Source organism: Hevea brasiliensis, chromosome 16 (assembly GCF_030052815.1).
Source record: "Hevea brasiliensis isolate MT/VB/25A 57/8 chromosome 16, ASM3005281v1, whole genome shotgun sequence".
NCBI classification, from domain to species: domain Eukaryota; kingdom Viridiplantae; phylum Streptophyta; class Magnoliopsida; order Malpighiales; family Euphorbiaceae; genus Hevea; species Hevea brasiliensis.
The window spans coordinates 41,184,223-41,201,585 of record NC_079508.1 but is presented as its reverse complement, the minus strand read 5'-3'; the positions used below and the strand labels follow the sequence as shown (position 1 = coordinate 41,201,585).

At 30.6% G+C, this 17,363-nt stretch overlaps 1 pseudogene; it reads right to left on the bottom strand.

The window, feature by feature from the left end:
- Positions 1-8,605: 8,605 nt before the first annotated feature.
- On the bottom strand, positions 8,606-12,759 carry LOC131174613 (probable terpene synthase 3; annotated as a pseudogene).
- Between the last annotated feature and the right edge of the window lie 4,604 nt (positions 12,760-17,363).

The following is a 17,363-nucleotide window of genomic DNA, read 5'->3' as shown; positions in this document are numbered from 1 at the left end:
AGTTTATGTCTTCCCCAACTGTTGCTCATTGGGAAGCCTTGGGACAAATCTTGTGCTATTTGAAGGGAGCTCCAGGAAGAGGTTTGTTATATGGTAATCATGGGCATTTAAATGTTGAATGTTTTTCAGATGCCGAAATTTGGATCTAAGGTTGATAGGAGGTCAACCATCGGATATTGCGTTTTTGTTGGAGGAAATTTGGTGTCTTGGAAAAGCAAGAAGCGAGTGTAGTTTCTCGATCTAGTCTTGAATCCGAATACAGAGCCATGGCACAATCAGATGTGAGGTAATGTGGATATTTCAATTACTAGATGAGACAGTTTTAAGACCCCACTGCGAAATTGTGGTGTGATAATCAAGCTGCTCTCCATATTGCTTCTAATCCGGTATTTCATGAGCGGACCAAACATATTGAGATTGATTGTCACTTTGTTCGTGAAAAGATTCAACAACAGATCATCTCAACAGGACATATCAAAACTGGAGAGCAGTTAGGAGATATTTTCACAAAAGCTCTGAATGGAGCTAGGATTGACTACATTTGTAACAAGTTGGGCATGATTAACATCTATGCTCCAACTTGAGGGGGAGTGTTATGAAAAGTCAATCATTATATTATTTCTGTATATTCAGATTCTGTATTCCTATTTAGGATTTCTTATTTAGGATTTCTTCCTAATTAGTATAACACAATTATAGGAATCAATTGTATATAAATACCCATGTACAGATTAATTGAAATATATGTGAGAATCATCTCTTTCTACAATGTGATTTTCACTCCATTAAATACCTCCAAACCTAATTTTTTTCTTGTCCCCAAGCAAAGAAAAATCAAGACCACAATGGGGAAAATTGATATAACCTAAAACTTGCAAAACATTGTTTCACTTTTGAAAAATCACTCAAAAAAGAATAACCCAGTCAAGTGTTGAAATTTAATTACCTCAATCAAAACTTTGAAAATTAAATGTACAGGTTAACCAATCCAAACCTGCTCATGCTCTAACCAATACAAACCTACCCATGCTCAAATGAAATGTTATATATTCAATAACTACTTTGCTTTCTTTGAATTATAATAAAACAATTTAGCTCAACACTCCAACCAAACATATAATTTTATTAACCTATTTCCACTAGTGAGATAGTATACTTAGGAGATTCACATAACTCAATAGACACATAAAAACATTTAAGAGAATAAAGCAATTACACTGAATCAAAACATGCCAAAATTCTTAAATTCAATTCCTTTTTTATTTTTATATGTTTCTTTGTATCATTTTTTCTTTCTTTCTTTTCTTTTTCTGAAGAGCTTTTTAGTACTCTTCCCTAAATTGTCAGTTGTCTTTTTACGCAAATGACAACATTTGTTATGAAGACACCTAGTTACTCAACAATTCACAAATTCAAGGTGCTTTACATACTCATAATCCATGTTAGACTTGTGACTCAAAATCCTAGTGGGATATGGAGAGATATCTTTTTCTAATTTAAGTGAGAGAAATATTCTTCAATAGAATAAAGGAATATTTCTTATATAGAGTAAGAATCCTATTTTAGTGTTATTCCTAAATTGAGTGAGATTCCTAATTAGATTAGAAATGTGAGGGTTAACACTGTAGATAGGAGTGTGGTGAAAAGGTTATTTAGCTTTGCTCACTACTAAGGAGTGGCTTTTACCATTGTGAAGAAAAGCTATTACCCATTGGGGAAAGTGGCACTTGCTTATTGCAGTCCAATAGAGGAAGAAGGCTTCGGCCTAAGGTGGATAAGGGTATAGTCAAAGAGGAAAGGGCTATTGTATATTGTAATTGAAGGCACCATTTATTGTGTATAATACAATTAAAGTAGTAAATATATGAGATTATGTCTAAAGGAGACTGAGAATGATTAACTAATATATTTACTATGAGTAGTTTGATGGGTTCTCTTGTATTCAATTGTGATTATGGGTAGTTAGCTTTGAGCTTGTAATTGATGTATTATTATTATTATTATTATTATTATTATTATTATTATTATTATTATTATTATTATTATTATTATTATTATTATTATTATTATTATTATTATTATTATTATTATTATTATTATTATTATTATTATTATTAATTGTAGAAGATGGTATGCCCGTGAAAGTAACCCATGTGGAAAGGGTGAACCATATAAATATTGGTGTTTTGTATGTTTGCTTTTTTTTTTTTTTCTTTCTGTAATTTACATGCTTTTTGTAGTGAATTTGGTTATAGGTAGAGCTATTGCAACAAGTAGAAGTCGCACACACAACATGGAAGATGTAAGCTCAAGATAATGAAAGTCGAAATAGAGGTGGAGCTCTTGATGTAAAAACAAGAAAGTTAATGACGCAAAGATTTCAATAGGGTTCAAGGGCTTTGTGATATATATATATATATATATATATATATATATTATGAAAGAAGTAAGTTATACCCAAGGTGAATATTGAAGAGATTGATGATTTGAAAGGTTCAAGCTCAAGCATGGAGATGTGGTTATTGAGGACACCTATGAATTTCGAGGTATGTAATGGCCGATGAATTTTGTGTCAAGGTGGACATTATTTGATTTGAAGCTCAAAATCCTAGTGGGATATGGAGCGATTTTTTTTCCTAATATGAGTTGGAGAAATATTTCTCAATAAGATAGAGAAACATTTCTAATGCATAGTAGAAATCTTTCTAAATTGAGTGGGTTTCCTAATTAAATTAGGATTAAGGGTATTAACACTATAAATAAGAGTGGTGAAAAGGTTATTTGGCATTGCACACTACTGAGGAGTGGCTTTCACCCTTTGTGAAGAAAAGGCTTTGCTCATTGAGAAGAGTGGCACTTGCCTATTATAGTCCCATGAAGAAAGAGAGGCCTTGGCCTAAGATGGAGAAGGGCATAGTCTAAAAGGAATGGGCTATTGTCTATTATAGTTAAAGACACCATTTGTGATGCCTATTGTAGTTAAAGTAGTAAATATATTGGGTTATATCTATAAGAGATAAAGAGAGACTAGCTAATGTATAACTAATATATTTATTATGAGTAGTTTGATGTAAGGGCTCTTGGGTGTAATTGGAATTATGGGTTGTTAGCTTTGAGCTTTCAATTGATTATTTATTATTATTGGTAGTGAAAGATGCGATGCTCGTAGATGTAGCTCTATATGGCAAGGGTGAACCATGTAAATATTAGTGTTTAATGTGTTTGCTTTTTTTTTCTTTATAGTTTATATGCTTCTGTGGTGCACAACAATCCAAATTGTCGTTTGACTCAAGAATAAACATGGGGCTCATGAATGCTCCTTGTTACTAACAACTACAATTAGCGGAGTAGACTGTGTAATTTTATTATACTGGCTCCTTTTTTTCTTTCTTTTTATTTTATAAATATAACTATATATACAAAGTAAAATGAAATAAGATTCAAACGTGCTTTAAACATGTGATTGATTCATTCTCACTTTAAAAATCAATTTGCCTTAATTTCATAATCTCTTCAGTATACTATCCAAAATTTGCTTTCATAGACATAATATATAAAATAACATATTAGGTTAGAGAAGCAAAATAATTATCTCATGCATATAACCTCATTTAAACAATTCATAAATCTAAAACAATTAAACTATAGATTTAATCCTTAAAATCAAATTGAAATAACTAAAACCAACAATGAGCAAAAGTTTTTGTCTTTTGAATTTCTCAATCAATAATGCAATAATATTTCACAAAATTCAACACAAAATAATGAAAACAATAAACCAAAATAAAACAAAAATATGCATCCCCAAACCTTATCCAGCCATTGTCCTCAAAGACAGCACATAGCAACACAAGCCCACACAAATGTCACATTCATACTTAATCATGACCATTCAACACCACTATCACAAATTAAGTACAAATTCATTCTCTCCAATTGCACAGTTTAGCATTCTTCTGAAAATGCCATCACTTATTCAACACACAACACACTTGCCTTTAATAAAATTCATCACTTTTAACTTCAATAATATCAAGAAAAAACCAATTACTCATTCATTAATGAAATACTCAAGAATATCAGCACCTCACACATGAGAAATCAATCTTTAATTTAATTCAACACAAAAGATCATCTCATCAAATAATTTCAAAGCAAAGTTTAGAGACACTCCCCTTCATAGCATGCCCTATTTTCATTTAAGCTTATGCTTTCCACAACCCTTATTTCTTACTTTAATTTTCCTCTTTGCTTTGAATATACGTATAAGCAGATAAAGACACCAATCAAGATTTAGGGACACAAATTAAGTTAAAGATAAACATAAACTTGAACAAAATTTGAAAGAAGCTATAAAAAGAAAAGATATCACTTGGGTTGTTTCCTAAGAAGCGCTTATTTTAGGCCTTTAGCTTGACCACTTGCAGAAGAGCTTATCAAAGAGTAAGCTCTACCCAAAATAGTTGACATATAACAATACATACGGGTCTTGGTTTGAGACGCCCTCAAGATTGGCCAGATTTGGAAAAATTTTGCTCCTAGCATGAATAACATGTGGCTTTGATTGATACGCTTAGGAAAAGTACTCTAATTTTTCCTTGAACTCAGTGAGGACATAGCATGGTGAAGGTGGTGTCATTGGGAGGTAAGGATTCTTGAGTAGTGTATATGGTAGTACCATCAATGAGCTTAAATTGATGGTCTCACGTTTTTCATCATCCACCAGCTTTGTTTGTGGCTCTTCTTCATAAAGGAATTCTCCTGATAATTCTACTTCACCAGAATCTTGCTTTTTTCACTTTAGGCTCTATCTCTTCACATTATTATTCACCATTGGACTAGCAAAGTTCTCATTCTCCACTTTAGATTGGTTATCAAAATTTTTCAACTAAGCAAATGCCTCTTTAAATCACAAATTCTTCTTGTAATTGATGCTCAATTTCCTACAAAGTGTTCTCATTATTCAAGTCACTTTCCCCACCTTGTTTATTTAAGTCCTCCTCATAAAGCTCATTAATCACCTTGATTGATACCTCATTTTTCTTCATTGATGTTTCAAGATCTTCCACTTTAACTACCAACTATATAGGCTCAATCCTGTGTCTTCTTGATTCTCCAATAGTTGGTGTAAAAGATTGGGCATACACAGGGGTAATGGTGACTCCAGCCTTGAAATTCAAGATCCCAATGCCAATGATAGTCAAAATCTTCCCTATCATTAAATAAGTAAAGGGTATCCTCAAAACTTCTTTAAAGAATGTGATCATTGGTCACCCATGCTCCATTTATTTACCTAATTCCTTTTAGCTTCATCTAGACTATTGTAAAAACATAGTGTCATATTCAAATTTGAAAGATCATGATTGGCCAAACTTTGTACCAATTCAAAATATCTTCCCCAAACAACATAAAATGGTTCACCATGTTGTTGAGCAAAAACTATGACGAAATATTGAATAAACCTTTCAAGGTTCATCATAAGAAAAACAAGTAGAAATAAAATTAGAAATATTTTCAAAGACATATATATATAAGAAATAAAAATGTCCAGATTAAACAAACAACCAATCTTGTAATAACAAGCAAACAATTCCTCAGCAATGATGTAAAAAACTTGATACACGTCCACAAGTACACAAAATCACACGAGTATTATAATGATGAGAGATATTGCCTTTAAGTACCAAAACTTATGCCAATTTTACTAATATCTAGATGATCGATATTTAATTAAAGGGGACAATTAATTCTAAAATTAAAACTAAAATTAAATTTAAGAGTAAATGAAATTCAAGTCAAAATAAAATTTAGAAAATAATATTCAAGAGATAAAATTACTAGGGTATATCTAACTTCACTTAGCTTAATTGTCATATCCCAAATATCCTATCTAATACTCCTACTTTAATCATTAATGCATGGATAAATAACACTAATATTTTCAAAAATCTCTCTCAAGCATTATTAAAAATACTAATTTAAAATCCACATTCTATTTCTCAATAGTAGAGCGAATCTTAATTAGTTCTTTAAGTTCAATATGGTTATTTCCAAAAAAAATCCCATCGATCAAACCTTCTGCTCTTACTCCAGTTTTTATTCCTATGTTACTTGCTATTTAATCAGATTCATGATCTTCCCTCTCAATACAAATCATGAATCAAATCATTCAAGAATCAAATATAAAAACCCAAAGGCATTAAGTTGACTAACAAGCAAATGCATTAATAGAGAAAATTAAATAGAGCGTTGGTATTTACAATAAACTAAGCGACATCAGATACCCTAATATAAAATTTAGTTACTCATCATCTCAAGAGTAAAACTCAAAACCATGAAATAAAAATCAATAATCATCTACGAAATGTATGAGAAAAATAAAACTAAAACAATAAGGGAAAAATAAAATAAAACTCTGAAAATATGTAGTTGCATGTCCTCCTTCAAATTCCCAAATCTACTTCTTAAAATCATTCATTTCTAGCAACAATGGTGGGTTTTGTGTGTTTTGAAAGGCTAAAGGATGACTCCCTCTAGCTAGAAGAGATTCTACAACTAAATACTACTATAGAGTCTTCCCTTTCTCTACTGACATGTCATAAGCCCATTGAAAAATGAAGAACTGCAATGAAGCCTGCGCAGCTGGCCATGTGCCTCTCCCAATTCTCATAAGTAAGCCATGAACAACATTGCTTGAAATGCATCATGATTAATAAATTCTTTTAACAAATTCAAAATAAGGCTTTTATTTTAACAAGTTTCTGCATGTGTCTACCACCAAATCTTTGAAATTTTTTTTTTTTAATTTTTAAGTTTATGGCCCATTAGCCAAAACTCTTTTTCTCATGCACAAATTGATTGGAGAAGCCAAATGGCCTAAAATCAAATGAACAAATGTGGTACATGGCATTAGAAGATAATAAAACATGGCAAACAACCAAAGTAAACGTTTCACCTATATCAAATTTAAAAGTAATTAAAATTTTATTAAACTTAATAAAAAAATTAATAAAAACAACAAATAAAATAAAAGCACTCTAAAATTTATATAATTACCTATAATATTGATAAAATATTTTATAAAATCCTATTAATATTTGATGTGGTTTTCACTCTATCAAGAATAATGACCACAAATTTTGTTTCAATCTAAAAGTTTTTTCATTTGATTTGTGGTGATTTCTGATGGTGGAAATGGGTATTTATATAATTAAAATGGCAGTGGAACTGGTAGGAAGTCAATTTAGGCAATGGGTCTATCAAATTTTAGTCAAAATTAATGAATTTTGTAGTCAAATCAATGTCAGTGGGTTTTCAACCTTGCTATAGTGATCATCCACTATTGCTACAGTAATAATCCAGTGTTGCTATGGTAGCCCGTTATTAAATCAGCAGTGACAGTTGCTACAGTACACATTGGTGGCTGTTACAATGACATCATTAAAAAAAAAAAATCTCAAAACTTTACAAAATTTACTAGAAATTCTATATAGCTCAGAAAAATATGAAACTTATGCTAAAAATTGATGAATTTTGCAATCAAAATCAATGACTGGAGGAGTTTTCCACATTGTTACAATGATCATCCGTTATTACTATGGTTCATATTGTAACATTAACAGTGATGGTTGCTATAGTAACTACTGGCAGCTAGCATAGTGACTTCATAAAAAATATATTCAAACTTATAAAATTTACTAAACATTCTATAGAGCTCAGAAAAATATGAAACTTATACCAAAAATTCTAAAAAAGTTCAAATGACAAAAGCAGGAGAATAATTTTGTGAGGGCTTAGAGTAAGTTTTCTGTTGATATATTTCAGGTCTCATCACTCTAACTATACCAAGAGAGTTATGCCTCTCGAAGTATTACCTAACCAAATTTTACCAATACAAGTTAATTTTACAATATTTTGGCCATTTATGTGCTTGTTTGACCTAGTTTTCGACTCTAAATTACAAATCACCATTTTGTGGTGCCAAGAACTCATTTGGCTTTCAACTAAAAAATCTGTTTCAAGGTGTTAGAGGCCAATTTTGAAATGAGTACCCTTTTAGAAATTTAGGAGTATATTTCAAGAGCAAATTTTAACTTAAAGATGACCTTAATTGGTTGAGCCTTTCTGGAGAAAGATGACCTTAATTGGCTGAGCCTTTCCGGAAATAAATGAGTTTTGTTAAAAGTCTTCTCACTAAACTTATATGGCACTTATTCATGCACATTAGGTTGCCTAGCTTTAATTTTTCTTAGTGCTTAAAGCAAGAGCAGAAAAATTGATAATTTTCCAATTCACTTCCCTCTTAGACATCCTTTTTGAGAAAACATGCTCCATAGAAAATGATCTCCAATCCAATTAATTGAAACTTTAAGACATTACACCACACAGTAACAAATACAAGCAAAATACCTGCATATCTATGAGAGGATCTTAAGCCTCACTAACAAGGTAGTAAAACTAGTTCTACTACATATCCAAATTTGCAAAGCAACATAAGGTTTGAAACCTTTCCTAGAGCTTGAACTGAAATTTCCACAACAATTTATTTGTTCCATATATATTTCTTTCCTATGGTGTGGACGAAGCAACTGCAAAAACTTCAGGCTTAAGCAACTATAGGATTGACTAGCAAAGTACCTAGGATATCCTTGAGTGAAGTTTTGGAGTTTGTATAACTATCTTCATCCTTGTAAACAACATCCGTGACCCTTGCTCTGTTTAAAATACACATCAGAAGAGGCTTCGGAATTTTTACAGTTTCTTTTAGGAGCTCCTCATTGAGGTCCTTCCACAAATTTGAGATTAGTTTATTCAACTCATCATATGCCTGCTGATGTGCTACACCATATTGCTTCATATAGCATTCCACAGCTGAAGCAACATGTCCTCTTTCTTGCTCAAATTGCACATATGTTGCAATTGCAGCATTAAGAAATATTGAGCCATCATTTCAACACAACAAAGATTAATATGAGTTTTTAGAAGGAAAAAGAAAAACATTTATTTACCTTACCTTTCAAATAGATTTAATTAGATGAGAAATAATTTCTTATCTATTATGTAAAAATAATGACTTAACGGTAAAAAAAAAAAAAATCACTAATTTTGAATTTTGCAATTATATCCAATTCTTTTAATTGTAGGAATTTTATATTAAGTGTAATTTACTATTTAGTCCTTACATTTTAACAAAACTAACTACTTAATCCTTTGTTTAAAACTACACTATTTAGTTCATATATTTTACTTATGTTATTTAGTCCATCAATCAATTTTTCTATTGGTCAACAGATTCTAATGCTAGTCAAACTATTATTTATTCTTTTTATTTTAATGAAGCTAATTAATTGGTCTCTATATTTTGAAAACCACATTAGTTAGTCCTAGTAATTTGGTTTTGTTAACTCTTTAGTACTTTTTTTTTTTTTTTTACGCTTGAACTACCTGGACCCTCTCTCTCTTATTTCTTTCTTACCCTCTCTTATTACTCTCACCCTATATTTCTTCCCCTCAATACCCACACCCTTCTTCGGCCTCATTCTCTCCATGTTTTCCATCTTTTGATAGAAAATGGTATAAGTTGTTTGTCTAAAAGTTTTATCAATCTCAAAGGTATCCATGTAATCAAGATAATAACCTAGGAAAATCATTTTCCAAAAATAAAAAGTAAAAATAATATCTAAGGAATTTAATTAAAATACTTGAATAATTTTGAAAAAAATGTAAATTCAGATTTAGCCTATACATAGCAAATTTTTCATTTACATTTAAGAATATGTTTTTCAAAATATAATGACCAATTAATTAGTTTTACTAAAACAGAAGACTGAATATATAATAACGTTTTTCAAAATACAAGGATCCACAAATTAGTTTCACCATAATAGATGAATTAAATAGTAATTTGACTTGTATTAATATATGTTGACTAACATAAAAATTAATGGATAAACTAAAAAAATTAATGAACGCAAAATACAGGAATTATATTTTTTCAAAATACAATAACTAAATAATTGATTTTTTTTTTAAATAGAATACCTGAATAATAATTTTTCTTATCTTAATTTTAAAGATTAGTTATAAATTTGCTCAATGGTCAAAACTAAAGATAAAAATACTTACAAGCATAGCGGTTGATTGTGACGAAAATATAAATTTTTTTTAATTGGGAAACCTTCATATATGAATCTATAAATTTTTCAAAAATAATTTTTTAATTGTAATTATGTAGACCCACAATAATAATAATAATAATAATAATAATAATAATAATAATAATAATAATAATAATAATAATAATAATAATAATAATAATAATAATAATATGTTCATTCTAGTCGACTACCAGTTAAGCGCATTGAAATTCAATTTTGGTCATTAGATAAATTTACAATTAATCTTTAAAATTATGATAAAAATAATAAAATATAATTAAAAAAATTCAATAAATTGTAGAAGCTTTTTTCGATCATCGGGCAAAAAATAAATAATAATTTGTTGGAAAAACTCATTCTAAACCTTTGAATTTTTTAAACTTTGCTTATTGAACCTATATTCTTCAATTTTTTTTTGTTTTTTTTTACCATTGAGAAAAAAAAAAATCAATTTGAGGATATTAAATATTTACTTAAGAGCATATAATTTTGTTTGTTACTGTTAAATGCATCTCCTAATTTGAAGAAGATATCAAGTTCAAGACTCTTTTTCATTTATCGATTAAAGCTCAATTACATCACTATACTTATTCGGAAAGTTTAATTCAATTTATTTTTAACTTTTTTGTCTAATTTAACTCAAAAATTACATACAAAACTCAAAATCATCTATGTGCATAGAAATGGATTTTGATTTTGCCTGATAATTTTTGTGGATAATTGCCATACCTCGTGGGACCTGATGTCACCTATGAGCCTGGAAAGACCTGATGCAGCATATAGAAGTTTAGGTTCAGTGGAAAGCCAATCAAAGACCTCTTTTGAAGCCACTTCCCCCATCCCACAGAAGGATAACGTTACCAAGATAGGGTAACCAGAGCTGGTCACAGCAGCAGAAAGATATTCTTCTAGTGTTGGCATATAATCACTGTTGAACCACCTTGCTTCAGTGACATAGGCTCTCACTTGCTTCTTGGCCTGCGAATTAATCGAAAGGCTGAGGTGATCCCGTTGTGTTACAATCACTTGACTTTCGTTCAAATTACAATAATATATATATATATATATATATATATATATATATATATATATATATATAAGGTAAAAGTTTACTGCTTCCTTTGCGTAGTGAATGCAGAATGCCCTCCCTTCCTTTGTAGTTATTGCCTCTATTTCAGCATAGAAATCTAAAAATGCTTCAAAATACACCTTCATCTAATCCGGAAGTTGATCTTTCGTGCTAATATCCCGCCTGAAAAATCAATATTATATTAAGTGTCCAGTTCCATCAAACCAGTTCAGTATTGGGCTAATGCTAAATTCTGCAAAAATGTTGCTCAAGAAATTAAGCTTCTAGACAAACCTCTCAAATGCTTTGGTGAAGAGCTCAAGTTCTTCAATTGTACCATGCACATCATAGAAATCATCCATAACAGACAACATAGAAGCACCTTTAGACAATACTTTTGTGGCAAAAACATGTTGTGGCTCAGAAAACGTTCCTAATGCCCAGAAAGAGCTTTCGATCACTCTGTCTCGAGCGAAAGGTAGTTTTGTTGTGAAGTCCAGATCTATCCACCACCTAAAATTCAGAAATGAACAAACAATATTCTTTTTAATTAATTAGCTCCTATCTACACAGAGATTAGTACTTAAAATAGCTTAGCTTACTTTGTGATGATGTTCATGTCTTTTTGATGGATCGTCTGCACTATATTGTAATCCAACTTTGCCAGCTTCAGTAAAGGCTCAATATGTGTCTCGTCTTGCTGGTAAATAGAGAAATAATCTCGACTCTTTTTTTGGTACCCCTCTGCGCATAGGCCACCTTAAGGCATGGCTAACTTGGTCAGCAAGAGGAGAACCAAATAGGGTTGCCATTATTAGGTGAGTTTTGGTGAATTCAAGAGCTTCATTTAGTATATCTTCTCCTTGCACGCTAAGATATGAAGCTTCATACAAGCTTAACAAGCCCTGTACATCATTGATTAAATCTTCCTTAAAGTTACCTTCCATATCCTTGAACTAGATGAAAACATCTGATTCACCCACAAAGAGAGCAGCCTGACAATGAGTAAATGGTGAAGAATACGCATGCGTCCTAATTTAGAAACGGAGATGGAGATTTCTTTTAAGGGACTTACCAGACGAAACATTATAGCTCTGTTGTCTTAGAAGACGAAATCGAAGAGCAACAGTACAGAGATTCCCATCATCTTTAAAGTCTTGATAAATTTGCTTCAATGCTTCTTCTATTTCTCCTTCAAAATGGTAAGAAATCCCAAGTCGTTGAATAGCATCTAACAAATTCAGCTTTTCTGTAGATTTATGATCAGTAGCAGAGGTAAGCATCCACCTCACTTCTTCTTTCAGGATCTTGGCTTGTTCAGTCCAAGCATTTACCATCTGTGCAAAGACAGAAATTTTATGCATTAGAATTTCCCCTTTTTTTTTCCTTGCAATTTGAACTCCTAATTGATTTGCCCCTTACAATTACCTCATTATCGGATACGTGCTTGATGAAGTAGTCACCCCAGACGGTTGGATGAAACTGTGCTGTTCGGCGAACTTGAGCTCTTTGGGTTGCAGCTTGAAGGGACATGTTTGTGTTTGGAAGAAGAGGCGGCAAGGTATAGAATAGTGTCAAAGAACTTGGTGTTTGAAGGATTTCAGACTACAAGATCTATGTGCAGATAGTCATATATATAGAGAGAGGATAAAATTAATGGAGTACCACCACTGCAGCTTTAAATAATATTTGAGGTTGTTGTTGAAATTATTATTAAAAAAAATACATTTTAAACATATTAGTTATGAAATATTAAAAATTAATTTAAAATTAATTTTAATATATTCTGAACATAAAATTAAAATATAAAAAATAATTAAATTATTTTTAAATTATTTTTATATAATTTAAAATAAAATTTTTAAATAGCCCTATCGTAATTCTAAAATTAGTTTTAGAGAGTGTTTGACTCATTTTATAACTTAATTTAATAAATATTTAAAATTTTAAATAATTACGCGTTTAATTAAAATTTTTATAATTAAATATATTTAGTAGGTCACGAAGATAAAAATAATTAAATTATTTTTATATAATTTATATGATTTTTTAAAATTAATTTTTTTTAAATAGCCCTATCGTAATTCTAAAAATAGTTTAAATTAGTTTTAGAGAGTGTTTAACTCATTTTTTAACTTAAGTTAATAAATATTTAAAATTTTAAATAATTACGTGTTTAATTAAAATTTTTATAATTAAATATATTTTGTAGTTCATAAAGATACTTATTAGGTAAAGTAATTCATAAAGATACTTACTATTAAAATATTAAAAAAAAATCTTAAATGAGGTATATAGTTATATTTCAAAAGTAAATGAAAGCATGATAAAGTAATTTGAAGGGATTCTCTAACGATGACTAAAGCAGCAAATGGAGCAGAAAAGCCCACTAGTCATTCAAGTATCATCCTTGATATTCTTTAAATAGTTAATTTGTTTGATCACTGATCAGTGCGCTTTTTGTAATGGGAATGGCCTTTGTACGCAATGGAGAAGCTTGCTTGCTACCAAAACAAGCCATGATCCTTTCTCTATCCGCTATGTCAAACTAATTTTGTGATCTCCATCTTACCTTGTTAAGGCTTTTCAGTGAATTCTATTTTTAATAAAAACAATATTTAAGAAAAGTACATGATTAAATTAGTTTATAAATATATATAAACTGAATTTATAAGTCTAATTAAAAATGTAATAAACAAAGAAATCAACTAATTTTTAGAGTATATAAATTAATTTTATTAACTTATAAATTAAGAAAAACACTAATGCTCCCAATCCGACCCCTCCTCCCCTCAACCTCCACCAAAAACACCATTGTAAACCATCGTCAAAACCTCCAAGTTCAAACTCATGATGATCAACAAAACCTCCGAACAATGTGCTTTGAGAACTTTCCCCAAAATTCTGATGCTAAGTTGATGCGTGTGTCCGCAAGTATACGGATCGTATCAAGTAATAAAGTGATAAGTCAAGTATCATTCTCACGAGGATTTGCCGTTTGAGTACCAAATTAAGAATGAAGCGATTATTTAGGCTAATAATTGATGAATAAATGATAAATGTAAATGAGCAAACTAAATTAATAAATCTAATTAAAATAGGTAAAGAGCAAGCAAATAAATTCTAAATCTAGATGCAATTAAACTAAATTAATAATAAGTAATTTAAATCAAAGTCTAATTATGATGATAATGATTCCAGAGTTGAGGGTTCATGTGTAAATTAATTGGAATTTGTCTTGGGTATTCCAATTTTAAGGGAAAATAGAGTTTTAAGGTGATTAATTCTAAATTCATGTCATATCTTTTTCAAGTAAACTAAAGTGTGTTTTAAAATAACCCAACCTACTTTCGTACGATATTTGATTAATTTAAAACTCATTAAGTTTTGTAACCAATCATTAATTCCTCTTAACACCCTAGTTTATTTCTAAATCTAGGTGATTTTAAGTTCCAATCCTTAATTATCTATCAATGATCTTCACTTTTTAGTCCTCCAATCAAAGATTAAAAACTAGACCCAATGGGATCCAACATTAGGTAAGTCATAAAACACACAAGGAAAAGTGTAACGCCCTCACCGTAGGTAGTCCGTACATTTTACTATTCCGATGACTAATGTCTATTCGGATAGTCAGGATGTCTAGAACTACACTTAAACTATAGTGAGGAGGCATAAATTAATGAAATAAATATTAAAAAAACATAGAAAAAATTTTGAGAAATAAAATAAAATTTAAGAGAATTTATTAATTGGTATAAAATAATAAAAATAACCCGATGAGTACCATGAAGGGCATTTTGGTCATTTCACCCCTAGAGGTGAATTTTGACCTAAACGTTAAATTAAAATTAGGAAATAAAATAATTAACATAAATTAAATTTATGAATTTGAATTTGGAAAATGAGAAGAGAAAGAAGAAGAAAAGAAAATGAAAGAAAAGAAAAGAAAGGAAATAGATTTATGACATTTAAAAAAAAAATTTAAGTGCAATAATTATAGAATATATATATAAGACACAAGAGATTAAAATTCACCAACCACAAGTTTCTTCATCTTCCTCTTCTCTCTCTTTGAGCCGACACCATGGAAGCTTTCTCTCCCTCCATTTTCTTCTTTCTCAAAGCTAGATTTCCCAGCTTTCTCCCCATAAAACCTTAACCTCCTTCACAAAAAAATACTCCCCATATCCTAAGGAAGTTTTAGATACCCATTTGAAGAAGAGAAATTGAAGTTTGCAAGTTGGTTCACAAGGTAAGTGCAAAAATACCACTCCCTCTCTTTTTTAAATCTTGTAAGAATGATGAGATGAGTGAGTATTCCATGAAAATGAAAACAAATAAAAAGGAATTGAAGAACCCTAATTTTGGCAACCATGAATCTTGTGAGGTTTGCTATTTTTAAATGATGAAAATGGTTCCATAAGGATGTTTGAATAGTTGATATGATAAGAAGTGTAAAAGAGTTGAGTTTATGTAAATTGGGTGATTGGAATTAGGGTTTATGTATATGATGTGGGAACTTTATGTAAATTCTTGAAATTGATTTGGTTGAGTTGAGATTGATGCTTATAGAAGTGCCATATATGCTTATTTGGAGTTTGGAAGAATGAGGAGATTGAAATTGGGAGTGTGAAATTTTCTGCAGTTTGTGTTATTATTGAATCCAGTAGCTTTTTATTGCCATATCTCCCTTTGCGTTGCCCTAATTGGTATGAGACCAATTGGAGGTGTTTTGGGACATCCAAACCTTCATTTTTCAAGAAGGAACCCTACCCAAATTCTGTCAAAAATCATGACCAATTCTCTACCCAAACCCAGATGACCAAACACTGAAACCCAGAAAATGACCAAATGAACAGTACATGTTCATTTGATCATAACTCTCTCTATACTGGTCTAAATGACTTAAAATTTCATCAATGGAAAGCTTATACATAGGGCTACAATTTTCATGAAGACCACCGAACCTAAAAATACCAAAAACCAAACCAAATTGCTAGCCCAAATTGGGTCACAAAACTGCCCAGAATTAGGTTACCCGGAAACTGCTGGTCCTAACCTCACCCTACCAATTTTGGAAAAATGACCATAACTTGGTCTACAAGAACTCAAATGTAATGAAACCAGTGGAAAAATGTCCGCAAGACACAGAGCTACAAAATTGGTGTTTTGACCAAAACCCAAAAAATAATAGAACTAGGTCAAACAGTTAGAAAAAGTCACTGTATCAAAACCTGCAATCTGACCAAACTTCACTTGACCCTAGAGCAGTCTTTTAGTCATAACTCCCACTAAAAAAATCCAATTAAGATGTGCCATAACTTTTCAGAAACCTAAGAAACAGGGCTACAACTTTATTTTAGGAACCATCTTAAAATTATGAATTTAAGAATCTCAAAAAGTGACCTGCAATCGCTGTCCTGAACTGAGCCCCTGTTGGCACAGGGTACATAAACCCAGGTCAGTTAATTGGCCATAACTAATTCCACAAAACTTGAAAAATTATGAAATTGTACCTGGGAGTCCCTAAGACATATAGGAACATATCTTGTGAAGGAACCTAAGTCTAAAAATGACCATAAAATGATCAAATAACTAGTCAAAGTTTATTAACTAGGAATTGTAAATTCTGGACAGCTTAGAGGAAAGGGACCAGTTATGGTATTTTGACCATAACTTGAGTTCTATAACCCCAAATTTAGTGATTCAAAAACTGAAATTCAAGTTTAAACATAGAGGAGCAATTATTATGAAGGAAGTGTGATCAAATAGACATTTTAACCTAGTCAAATTCCTAGATAAAGATAACACATTAAAATGAACCTGAAGAAAGGTTCATGGGAAAAATGCTATGCATGGTGATTAAAATACTCATAAGGCTAATTAAATATTAAAAATGATATGAATATGTAAATTGGGACTAATGTCCTATTAATATGAAATTAATGGTACCACTGAACAGTACCAGAAAATAGTAACAGTGAATAGTGCTAAAATAATTAAAAAAATGTTTAATTGCCCATAGTATACCTAGATTTATTTATTTAGTTTGGATCGATTGGTGTACCAATTAGGGACCACAGATAGCAGTACTGCTTACAGAGCAAATCATGAACTGACAATATATATCTGAT